This window comes from Tamandua tetradactyla, chromosome 26 (assembly GCF_023851605.1).
Source record: "Tamandua tetradactyla isolate mTamTet1 chromosome 26, mTamTet1.pri, whole genome shotgun sequence".
NCBI lineage: Eukaryota > Metazoa > Chordata > Mammalia > Pilosa > Myrmecophagidae > Tamandua > Tamandua tetradactyla.
The window spans coordinates 21552774-21566041 of record NC_135352.1 but is presented as its reverse complement, the minus strand read 5'-3'; the positions used below and the strand labels follow the sequence as shown (position 1 = coordinate 21566041).

At 35.9% G+C, this 13268-nt stretch overlaps 1 protein-coding gene across 1 annotated transcript in view; it reads right to left on the bottom strand.

Annotated features, from left to right (window-relative positions):
* The window catches only part of VPS37A (VPS37A subunit of ESCRT-I), a 63742-nt gene that overhangs the window by 48540 nt on the left and 1934 nt on the right, over positions 1 to 13268 (bottom strand). The gene's annotated exons all lie outside the window — the stretch shown is intronic.

The following is a 13268-nucleotide window of genomic DNA, read 5'->3' as shown; positions in this document are numbered from 1 at the left end:
AGAAGAAAACACATGGAAGCATCTTAAGGATCTTGTGTTAGGCAATGGTTTCTTGGATTTTACACCCAAAGCATAAGCAATAAAAGAAAAAATAAATAAATGGGACCTCATCAAAATTAAAAACTTTTGTGCTTCAAAGGCTTTATCATGAAAGTGAAAAGACAACTTACTCAATGGGAGAAAATATTTGAAAACCACATATCCCTTAAGGGCTTAATATTCAGAATATATAAAGAAATCTTACAAAACTCAACAACAACAAAAAGACTACCCAATTAAAAAATGGACAAAAAGTTTAAGTAGCCATTTCTCCAGAGGATATAAAATAGCTAAAAAGCACTTGAAAAGATGCTCAACATCACTAGCTGTGAGAGAAATGCAAATCTAAACCATGAGATACCATTTCATACCCACTAGAATGGCTGTTATTAATAAAACAGAAAATTGCTAGTGTTGGAGAAGATGTGGGGAAATAGGAACACTCTTTCATTGCTGGTGGGAATGTAAAATGTTACAGAAACTTTGGAAGATATTTTGCAGGTCCTGAGAAAGCTAAGTAGAGAATTACTGTATAGCCCACCATTTGTTACAATATGTGACAACTGGTATCCTCATTTCTCTGACAGTACATAAAACTGTAAATAGACCCTGATATGCAATAAAGGCACTAATTAAGATTAACATAAAACATTAGTTTTATAGAATAAACTATCATTCATCTCAGTTTGTATTTTGTGTAAACTCGAATTTCATAGGTAAGACTCAGTTCCACTAAACGGTTATCATCTATGAAGCTTCTGGCCAAGGCAATGGAAATACAAAGCTGAATACACAATGTTCACTGCTCTGTAAGAGTATACAGACTGATAAGAAAGTCAACTGATTAAAAAAGATCATTTCAAGACACTGAAATCATGCATTTTCCACGTTGTTGGGAAACTCAAGTGTTGTTTATAGGTGTAACTTGAAAATAAATGGGTCAGATGTTTAAAGATGACAGATGGACAATAAACAGTATCTTTTTCACAACTATATCTCCATGAAACATCAAAACAGATTTTTAAAAAGCAAATCGTTAACAGTGTTGGAAAGCATGGAATGCCATAAGCAGACAAGAAATTTGAGAAATCCCTGAAAGATAAGAAGATGGGATTAGATCTAAGGAGAAAGATGGGGAGGAAAAAAAGACAGAAAAAGAATGTAAACAGATACTAATCACAACCCAAAACATAAGACCAGTGCAAAATTAGGAGAAGTTTGAAGGTCCTCCTAGTGAAGGAAATCAATGCAAGCTAACAGCACAAAAGGAGGGGCAGGAACATTTCTCCGACAGTAAATAAAAAGTGGAGAAACAGATAGGCTAGATAGCTCTCTTTTCCTCGATTGGTCTAAGCAACAGACAGCAGTAATATTTGCACTTAGAATAAATGTTGGGTAGCCTCTAAGATAGAAGTACCTCAGAAAGTTCTTAACACCTAAAAAGCTACTGACTCCCAGAAAACCTCCATTCTGGGAAACCTCCATTTCAGGAAGACAAACTATCAGCTTGCCCCACACAGGAGCAATTAGTCTCTTTCCTTTAATCAACAAAGGCAGGCTATGGGAAATAGAGCAAGTATTCATTAAAAAGAATGAACACTTTATAAAGAGTCAAAAAGAGAAATGAACACTTTATAAAGAGTCACCTAAAAGGCATGTACCAAACTCACTCTCACACACACACATACACACACACACATACACACACACACGCACACACAGCTGGTTTAAAAACGGATAATTAATAAACTGGAAATTTAACATAAATAGCTCAGAGCTTCCAGGAACATGGCAGACCAGAGTGGAGTGAGCTCTCACCTGCTCCATGAAACAAGATAGAAGACAGGGAGAAAACGTCCAGGACTGTAGGTCTTGGAGTACTGGGAGTTCAGGTTGGATCTCCTGCATGTTTAGACAGCCATTCTGCCACTGGAGTACCCATGCACCCTGGCCTACCTTATAATAGACCCTTAACTTGAATTGTATCCCCTACATAAAATCCGGACCTTGATTTGGCAGAGAATAACTGACAAACAAAGGGTAAAAGGAAACATTCAGCAAAATGTAAGTAAACACAAAACTTTGGAAGAGTGAAGGAAACCAACTTGCATCATAACCATATCAAGATAAACAAATGCCAAGAACACAACAGAAAATCAAAAAGCACAAGAAGATCTAAGCAGAAATGGCCTAGCCAAACAAACAAATCAAAATTCTAGAGGGGACACAGAATATGGAACAACTACTCAAGGATATTTATGGAGAAATAAAGGACATCAGGAAGACACTAGAAGAACATAAAGAATTCGGGAGGTTAAATATAAAAATGGCAGGTCTCACAGAAATGAAAGATACATCATTTCTGTGACCAAATAAAAAATATACTGGAGACACACAATAGCAGATTGGAAGAAGCAAAAGAATAAGTGAGCTAGAAGATAAAACAGAACTTGAGTGCACAATAGAACAAATGGCAAGAAAGATGGAAAAAATGCAACTGGATCTTAGGAAAATGATGGACAACAAGAGACACAAAAATTTAAAAATTATTGGTGTCCCAGAAGGAGAGAAGAGCAAAGGGTTGGGAAAGTTAGCTGAAGATATAATTGGCGAAAACCTCCCAACCCTTATAAAATACACGAATATGCACATCAAAGAAGCCCAGTGAACTCCAAATAGAATAAATCTGAACAATCTCACTCCAAAACACATACTAATCAGACTACCAGGCATGAGAGAGAAACAGAAAGTCCTGAAAGCAGCACAAGAAAACCAATCTACTACATACAAGCGAAAACATATAAGACTGACTTCAGACTACTCAACAGGCACCATGGAAGCAAGAAGGCAGTGGTATGATATTTTTAAGATCCTGAATGAGAAAGGCTTTCAACAAAGAATTCTTTATCCAGCCAAGTAATCCTTCAAAACTGAGAGAGAGGTTAAAATCTTCAAAGACAAAGAAAGACTGAGGATGGGCCACGGTGGCTCAGCAGGCAGAGCTCTCACCTGCCATGCTGGAGACCTGGGTTTGATTCCTGATGCCTGCTCATGTAAAAAAAAAGAAAGAAATACTGAGAGAACAAGTCAACAAGAGACTAGCCCTACAAGAAATAATAAAGGGAGCCCTGTCAGTTGATAAAAAACGACAAGAGAGGGAGGTCTGGAAGAGGGCACAGAATTGAAGAATAAGAGTAAAGGTAATTTAAAGGAAAAGAGAGGAGGAAAATAACATATAGATTTGACTAATAAAAACTAAAGGAAAAGATGGTAGACTCAAGAACTGCTCTTATAGTAATAACTCTGTATGTTAATGGACTAAACTCACCAGTTAAAAAATACAGACTAACAGAATGGATCAAAAAACAAAATTCATCTACATGCTGTTTACAAGAGACACATCTTAGACTCAAGGACACAGTTAGATTGAAAGTGAAAGGACAGAAAAACATCTATGCAAGGTGAAACCAAAAGAAAGCAGGAGTAGCTATACTAATATCAGACAAATAGACTTTAAATGTAAAGACATTATAAGAGACAAAGAAGGACACTACACATTAGTAAAAGGGACAATTAACCAGGAAGAAAAAGCAATCATAAATGCGTAAGCTCCTAATCAAGGAGCGCCAAAGGACATGAGGCACATATTGGAAAAACTGAAGGGAGCTATAGACATATCAACAGTAATAGTGGGAGAATTCAATACACCACTCTCCACTATAGGTAGAGCAATCACACAGAGGATCAACAAGGAAATAGAGAACCTAAACAATAAATGAATTAGATTTAATAGATATATATAGATCATTACATCCCAAAACACCAGGATACACTTTCTTCTCTAGTGCACATGTAATGTTATTCAGGAGAGATCATATACTGGGACATAAACTGAGTCTCTATAAATTTAATAAGACTGAAATTATCCAAAGCATTTTCTCTAATCACAACGGAATAAAGTTGGCAATTAATAATCACCAAAGAACCAGAGTGTGAACAAATATATGGAGATTAAACAACATACTATTAAATAATCAGTGGGTCAAGGGAGAAATTGCTAGAGAAACCAGCAAATATCTGGAAATGAATGACAGTGAGAATACAACACATCAAAACTTATGGGATACAGCAAAGGGAGTGCTGAGAGGGAAATTTATTGCCCTAAATGACTATATTAAAAATCAAGAAAAAGGGCGGGCAGCGGTGTACAGTGGCAGCATTCTCACCTGTCATGCCGGAGACCCAGGTTCAGTTCCTGGTGCCTGCCCATGCCAAACAAACAAATAAGAATGAGCAAAACTTGAGGATTTAACTGCTCACCAGGAGAATTTAGAAAAAGAACAGCAAACCAACCCCAAAGCAAATAAAAAAAGAGAAATAACAAAGATTAAAGCAGAAATAAAGAAACTGGAGAATAATAAAACAAGAGAAAGAATCAATAAAACTAAAAGTTGGTTCTTTGAGAAAATTAATAAAATTGATGGTCCCCTAGCTAAACTAACAACGAAGAAAAGAGAGAGGACACAAACAAACAGAAATGAGAGGGGGGTTGCTACCACAGATCATGAAGAAATTTAAAAAATCATAAGAGAATATTATGAACAACTACATGCCAACAAACTAGATAACTTAGACAAAATGGACAAATTCCTAGAAATGCACGAATTACCTATACTGACTCGAGAAGAAACAGAAATTTTCAACAAACCAATTACAAGAAAAGAGATCCAATCAGTCATCAAAACTCTTCCCCCCCACACACAAAAAAACCCAGACCTGATGGCTTCACAGGAGAATTTCATCAATCTTTTCAAAAAGAACTGACACCAATCCTGCTCAAAGTCATCCAAACAATTGAAGAAAAAGGAACGCTACCTAACTCATTTTATGATGCTAACATCACTCTAATACCAAAATCGGATAAAGACAATAAAATCTCCCAAATGAACATACAAATGAAAATTCTTAACAAAATACTAGCAAATCATATGCAATGCCCCATTAAAAGAATTATACATCATGATCAAGTGGGATTCATATCAGGAACGCAAGGGGAGTTCAGCAAAAGAAAATCAATCAACATAATACAGCACATTAACAAATCGAAAGGGAAAAATCACATGATCATATCGACTGATGCTAAAAAGCATTTGACAACATACAGCATCCTTTCCTGATAAAAACACTTCAATATTTAGGCATCAAAGGAAACTTTCTCAACATCATAAAGGGCATATGCATAATGTATAATGTGCATAATACAGCACATTAACAAATTGAAAGGGAAAAATCACATGATCATATCGATTGATGCTAAAAAGCATTTGACAACATACAGCATCCTTTCCTGATAAAAACACTTCAATATTTAGGCATCAAAGGAAACTTTCTCAACATCATAAAGGGCATATATAAAAACCCATACAGCATCATACTTAATGATGAGAAATTGAAAGCATTTCCCTTGAGATCAGGAACAAGACAAGGATGCCCACTGTCACCACTATTATTCAACATTGTATAATGTTGAATGTTGAATACTAGCTGGAGCAATTAGACAGGAGAAAGAAATAAAAGGCATCCAAATAGGAAAGCAAGGAGTAAAATTTTCATTTTTTGCAGATGACATATACTTAGAAAACCCTGAGAAATCTACGTTAAAACTACTTGAGCAAATAAACAAATTCAGCAAAGTGGCATGATACAAGATTAATGTACACAAATCAGTAATGTTTCTATACACAAGCAATGCCTATCTGAGGTGACAATTAAGGAAAAGATTCCATTCAGAATAGCAACCAGAAGAATTAGGCATCTAGGAATAAGCCTAACCAGGGATGTGAAGGGCTTATACACAGAAAATTACAAAAAAAATTGCTAAAAGAAATTTAAAAATGACCTAAATAAATGGAAAGATATTCCATGTTCATGGATAGGAAGGTTGAATATTATCAAGATGTCAATTCTACCCAAACTGATCTACAGATTCAATGCAATAACCAATAAAAATCCTAACTAACTTACTTTGAAGGCTTGGAAAAATTGGTTATCAAATTTATATGGTAGAGGGTGGGCCATGGTGGTACAGTGGCAGAGTTCCCGCCTGCCATGCCAGAGACCTGGGTTCATTTTCCAATGCCTGCCCATATAAAAAACAAAAAAATTATATGGAAGGGAAAGAGACCTTGAATAGCTAAAGATATCCTAAAAAAGAAGAGCGAACTGGGAGGTCTAGCACTTCCTGACTTTAAAGCTTACTATAAAGCCACAATGGTCAAAACAGCATGGTACTGGGACAATGACTGAAGGACCTGCCAAGGAAACAGAATTGAGAGCACAGATATTGACCACCAAATTTATGGACATTTGGTCTTCAGTAAGGCTCCCAAATCCACTGAATTAACACAGAATAAAGTCTTTTCAATAAATGGGCAAAGGAGGACCAGATTTAAATAGCCAAAAAAGAATTAAAGAGGACCCCTACCTTAGACCCTACACAAAAATTACTTCAAAATGGATCAAAGACCTAACTGTAAGAGCTAGTACCAAAAAATTTCTTGAAAAAAATACAGGGAAATATCTTCAAGATCTATAATAGGAGATAGCTTCTTAAACTTTATACCTAAAGCACAAGCCCTGAGAGAAAAAATAAACAAATGGAACTCTGTAAGATCAAGAGCTTCTGTGCCTCAAAGTACTTTGTTAAAAAGGTGAAGACGCAGTCAACTTAATGGAAGAAAATATTTGGAAACCACATATCAGACAGAGGCTTGATAGCCTGTGTATATAGAGAAAGCAAACAGCTCCCCAACAAAAAACCAAACAATCCAATTATAAAACGGGCAGAGGAAATGCATAAGCACTTTTCTAAAGAGCAAATACAGATGGCTAATAAAGCACATGAAGAACTGCTTATCTTCATTGTCTATAAAGGAAATGCAAATTAAGATGACAATGAGCTATCACCTCACACCTGTAAGAATGGCTATTATTAAACAAACAGGAAACTATAAATGTTGGAAAGGCTACAGAAAAATTGGAAAGCTTATTCACTGTGGTGGGAATGCAAAATGGTTCAGCCATTGTGGAGATCAGTTTAGCAATTCCTCAGCAAACTAAATATTGAGGCACCCTATGATCTGGCAATACCAATACTCGGTATATATCCAGAAGAGTTGAGGGCAGTAACACGAACAGACATTTGCACGCCAACGTTCATAGCAGCATTGTTCACAATTACCAAGAGATGCAAACAGTCCAGGTGCGCATCAACAGATGAGTAGATAGACAAAATGTGGTGTACATATAGAATGGAACATTATGCAGCATTTAAACAAAATGATGTTCCCAAAAATGACAACATGGATAAACTTTTGAGTTCATAATGCTGAAATAAGATAGAAACAAAATGACAGATACTGTATAATTCCATTATTATGACTCTGATAAAGCTGCCAGTGTTTTGGAGCAGCTGGGAGAAAAAATTTGAGTTGAGAGCTTGGTAGCTCATAATAAACTCTGGGAACTTTTCTATAGCTGCTTGTTGAAGTGTACTTTGAAAATTGTTGCTTTTTTTTGTAAACATGTTACATTTCGCAACTAAAAAACAGTTAAGAAAAGTAAAATAAAATAAATAGCTCAAATAAATGATTCTGTGCTGTTTGGGGAATCCTTCCATCTATATCTTTCTCCTGGAGATGGCTGATGCACTTTTGGATGTTAAAGTCTTTGAGAAATTCTAAAGGATAAGGCTTGAATTTGTTTGTTTTCCAAATGTGTTTCATGGACCACTTGCTACATATTTTTTTGAACAGTGTTCTATGGAACACAGGATTATGACAGAAATGCAAATGAAACTACAGGAACCCAGAAGAAAACAGCTTTCTTAAATGGGAGATAAATGGTGGTAGGGTTTTCTGGGGAAAAAAAAAATGATTGAGGCACACTTAAAAAGTCAAGGAAGAGTTAACACCCAGGAAAGGGAGTCAGGAAAATGAAATGAGCATTCTGGGCAGAGGAAACATCAATAGAAAAGCTTCAGATATGAAATTAACACAGGGGTCTCTAAAAGCCTCCATATATCTTTTGTTATCAAAGAAACATTACAGCTTGTCTGTGTTGCCATCTGTCCATCAGTCACATGAGCTGGGCTGAGCTGATGGGAATGGTCTTTTCTTGTCGAGAGCTGGGAAATTACTGAGAGGAATGACATGGTCAATTTGTATTTTATAAAGATTGAAACTATGTGGGAAAAAAAATCGACAGAACAAAAATGGAAGCAGAGAGAACACTTAAAACCTTTGGCAGTGGGAATGCAGGGTGGAGTGAAAACTGAAGATGTCCAGGCTATTAGCTTAGGTGAGCAGACAGTAGGGATAGCATGGAAGTAGTCTGGGTGAATGAGAGATAGATGTGGTTAGATTCAATTAGCAATGGAGAAATAACTATTTGTGTCATAACTTTTTTTTTAAAAGTAATTATGGACTGATAGTACTAAGGGGAAAATTAACTGAATAACATTTGGGCTGTTATAATTCCAGATAATTTTTCTTAAATGGTGTTTTAGTTTGTTAAAGTTGTCAAAATGCAATATACCAGAAATGGCCTGGCTTTTAACAATGGAGATTTATTAGCTTACAAGTTTACAGTTCTGAGGCTGTGAAAATGTTGAAATATAGGCATCATCAGAAAATACCTGGACTCTTCTGTCAGATGGCAAGTACATGGGGTCTGCTGGTCTCTACCTTTTCTTTTGGGTTTTGCTGCTTCCAGCTTCTGGCTTTAGTGGCTTCCTCTCTGTTTCTTGGTTTTCCTTCTCAGATTCTGTGTGTTCCTCTTTCATCCTCTTAAAAGGATTAAGACCCACCTGAGGCAAGTGTCAACTGAACAACCTAATCAAAAGGTCCCACCTACAACAGGTCTACACTCACATGAATGAGCTAGCTTTAAAAGCATGATTTTCTGGGGTACATAAAGGTTCAAACCATCACAAAGGGTACACGTTTTTATCGTGTCATATAGTCTGCATTCATAAGTTTTAATCACTGGTTACAGGTTATACGCTAATACGCTAATGTATCAAGTTAAAATTCGCTTAGTTGTGGGACTGTTTAAAACATAATTTAAAAGTTCACTATGGAACCTCAGCATCCATTTATGGAGTCAAAAATCTAGATTTCTATTGCTTCAGTAAGCTAAGGTATAACAGATTCTTGTGGAATTTTTTATTGCAACACGGTGATTCCCTCCCACAAGAGAGTTGAAAATTCAAATACCTATAAGTACCTAAGTAATGTATCAGTTACGGCAGTAGCTTATAGTACAACAGGAAGTGATGACAAACTGTGCAATGGACGGGGGCAGTCCAGAAAAAAACGGACTATTCAGCTGAAAACAAATGTTGCTATAAGAGACTCGTCATATCTTTCCATTTCACAAGAACAGTTGGAAATTTGAAAATTTTAATATAAAATCTTGATTTTTTAATGTTGGCAATTATTTTAGTTTTCTAAGCTACTTGAAGCAATACCATGAAATGGTTCAGCTTATGCAATGGGAATTTATTCACTTACAGTTACATTCCTAGAAAATGTCCAAATCAAGGCATCATCAAGGCTATGCTTTCTTCAAGACTGGTTGTTGGCGATCCTTGGCTCCTCCACTACATGGCAATGCACATGGTGCTATCTGCTGACCTATCCATTCTCTTTCTGGTTTCGATGCTTTCAGTTTCTTGCTTCTCTGGACCGTACACGTGTATCTTTCACTCTCCTTTCCTCTCTTTATTCATTGCATATATAGAGGACTCCAGCAAGAGGATTAAAACCCATCCTGAATGAGGTAGGTCATACCGCATAGGTTCTACTCACAGTGAGTCATCAGCCGCAGGAATGGATTAACTTTATGAATATGTCTTTCTAGAGTCCATATAGCATCAAACCATCACAGCAATGAATCCTTTTAACAGTACACAGATTAAAACACACACATATCCTTTCATTTCCAGGCTGTTAAGCTATCAAGTTTGGTATGTTAGTCCTTATGAACTGACAGTGTAATCTATAAAAAGATAGGTATGGAATTAAGCTTACTCATAAACTCGTGAGTTGAGGGGAGAATGTCTTTAGTTGTCAGTGAGGGATTAAATTTAACAGCTATAGGGGAGAGAACTATACAATCATAGGCTCTCTGAGAGGGTTATATAGTTAAATGTTTTGGGAATCAGAAAGAACAATGGTATCCAGGCAGCAAAATAAAACACTGAAACAATTTGTAAAGACTATGGAGATTGGCATTATTATTTTAAAGGAACAAAAATAAAATACAGTAACAATGGCCATTTACTGAACATCTACTGCATGCCAGATAATATTCTAGGTTCTCTATTTATGCCTCAAATTCTTAACATGAATAAATATAATTTGTGAAGAAACTCTCTGGAATGGAATTGCTTTCTGAATGGAAAATCAGCAACTGTCCTACAAGAGACAAAAAGTCTGCAGGCAGGCTTATTAGAGATTCAGAAATAAGTTGACTAGAAACATGAAAGCTAAGAGGCAGAGGTTCCAGGCACACTGGTTCTATGCAATGGAAAGAAGGAGTGTGATTTATCATATTCCTCCTATGTGCCAATACTCATCTGAATGTTTCACATATATATATATATATTTTTTCACATATACTTTTTAAATGTCTACAATCCTGAACAGGAATTACAACTCCTGATTTTACATATAGGAATTGGAGTTTCAGAGAAGCTGAGTAACTTGTTAAGAGGTTAGATATGACAAAGCCAGAATTCAATCCAGGACAGTTTGATTATAAAGCTTTCATTCCTCTAAGACATGCTGACTTTCCCAAAGTCAATAATTTTGCTTGCTTCCATTTAAATGTTGCTCAAGTTTATTTGGCCTTCTACCTCTATGATCATGTTCAGGAGCCTGAGGAATCAACAGACTTCCAAATCTGGAGAGGACAATAAGAGATCATGTAGTCAATCCTTCCACGCCAGTGGTCATAAGAGGCCTATAAAGGGTACAAACGGGTATATCTCCATACAAGGTTGCACTGCCAGTTAATGACACGTGTATCTCCTGACTCTTGCTCCTTTCATTATGACTCTATTAGTTGTAACAGAGTGGGGGAAAAAATGAAGCAATTCTGATAAACATAATAACTACCAAATTAGACTTTCTTATTAAAAAAAAAACAATAACAGCACCAGAATTACCGTATAACGGAATATTATCAAAATGAATACAGAAGTTCTTATCCTCGGAAGAACTGATCTCCTTAAGTAAAAGGTAATAAAGAAGAATTACTATTTCTGTAACTTTGAATTTACATAGCTAAATACAAATGATTATCACTCACAACATAGCTCCAGGTTGGATGAGGAAATTAAATAAAGCAACTAACTAACTTTAGATACTGTTTTATAGGTAAGAGATTCGCTGTTATGATTATTGTTTTTAATAACCTCTGTGAACACAGTGCAGGAAAATACTTAACAGCTTCAGTTCTGAAGAATTTTTAAATATTGGGATTAATAAGTACATTCTTGGGGTATTTTCAACCTCAGGCTAAAACTGGTTTAAACAGTAAGGGTTCTGTTTTGTTTTCTAATCTCACACAAGCCCGAAAGTAGGGAGGTTCTAAAGCTGGCTTTTTTAGTAGCGTGCTTATCATGGACCTAGGCGCTTCCTATTTCTCCATTCAGCCACATTTAGTGGTCAGGTCCAAGTAGTTTCAGATGTCCCATGTAACATAATATTCAATTCACTAAAGAAGCGTTTCCATCTAGACATCTCTTTTTTATTATTGAGAAAATTGTTTTATCTGCTCCCTCAGCAGAGTTCTTCTCCAACTTCCATTCACCAGGATTAGGTCAATAGTTTCAATTACACAATAAATAGCACGGAGTATGAGACCATCATCATTGCCTTAACCAAATCATTATTCCCTCTCTCGGGTTGAAAAAGCCAGCCTCCACTGAGTACATGGCCCTAAAGAAGGGGAAATTCAAACAAAAACAGGGGCTCTTCCAAGAAGCCAAGGAAAATGGATCTGAAATGGCCATCAATTGTATTCAAAAGTGAAGATGAAAAACAAAATTATTTCTATTTCTGTCCGTAAAGTCAGGAATTTCAGTGGTAAATTTAATACTGTGATATTTGTTAATCAGAAGGTAGAATATATTATCTGAGTCCAGTCTATTTAACTTTTCATTTCCATTTTCATAACAAATGTAATCACATTATTATGCTCTGGCAAAACACTTCTTTGTCATATTTGATAGTTTCCCACTTTGTTTGCCTTATCACTGAGACTTAGATGAGGAAATACACATAAAGCTAGGCTGACTTTGAGGAGAGGACTCAAGGAAGACATTGAAGGCTGAGAATTTCTTAGGGTAACTAAAAAGTTTCTACATTTACAAGAGGAAGGGGAATAAAACGACTATTTCCTGAGGTAGAATTAAAAACTTTTTAAGGAGTTTAAAAAAGAATTAGAGTTGGGTACATGGGTGGTTCAGTGGTAGAATGCTCGCCTTCCATGCAGGCGACCCAGAAAAAAAAAAAAAAAAAAAAACAATTGGAAGAGAGAAAAGAGTAGGGGGTGGGGGTGAGGGTGGGGGATGGGTACTGAGGAGAGGAGAAGGCTTATCTGTCAAGAAAGAGTTGTTGACCCTACATTTGGAGAAGTGATAAGAGTATGAAAGATGGAGATGGAAAGCATGCAACAAGATACTGATGTTAATAACTTAAAGAGCTTTTGTACTATTCATCAAAATATCATTTGAAACATATTTTCAACTTATACAGAGAATACTTTCAGAATTAACCAACCATGGCGTCTTTTGGCACAGAAATCTTTTAAGTACAAACTGTATTATTAATTTGGCTACCCAAGCAACATATTCCCAGATAGATCTATCATTGTACGGATTAAATAAAGCTTTTAAGTATTATCATGATAGAACTTAAAGGAATCAAATATGTAATATGTTCATAACACTATAAATATGTAGAAAATGCCATATGTCCAATTACATGTTCATAAGCTCTGGCTAAAATAATAAATAACATGGATGCCTTTAGAGTGGCAGGTATTTAATGATCTTCTTAAAACCAGAACCACTCTGAAAAAAAATAAGAAATTTCAGTTCCCTTTCCTTATTTAACAGCATTAGCAGCAAGAGACTTTGGGGGATATTTAAAAAATTCATC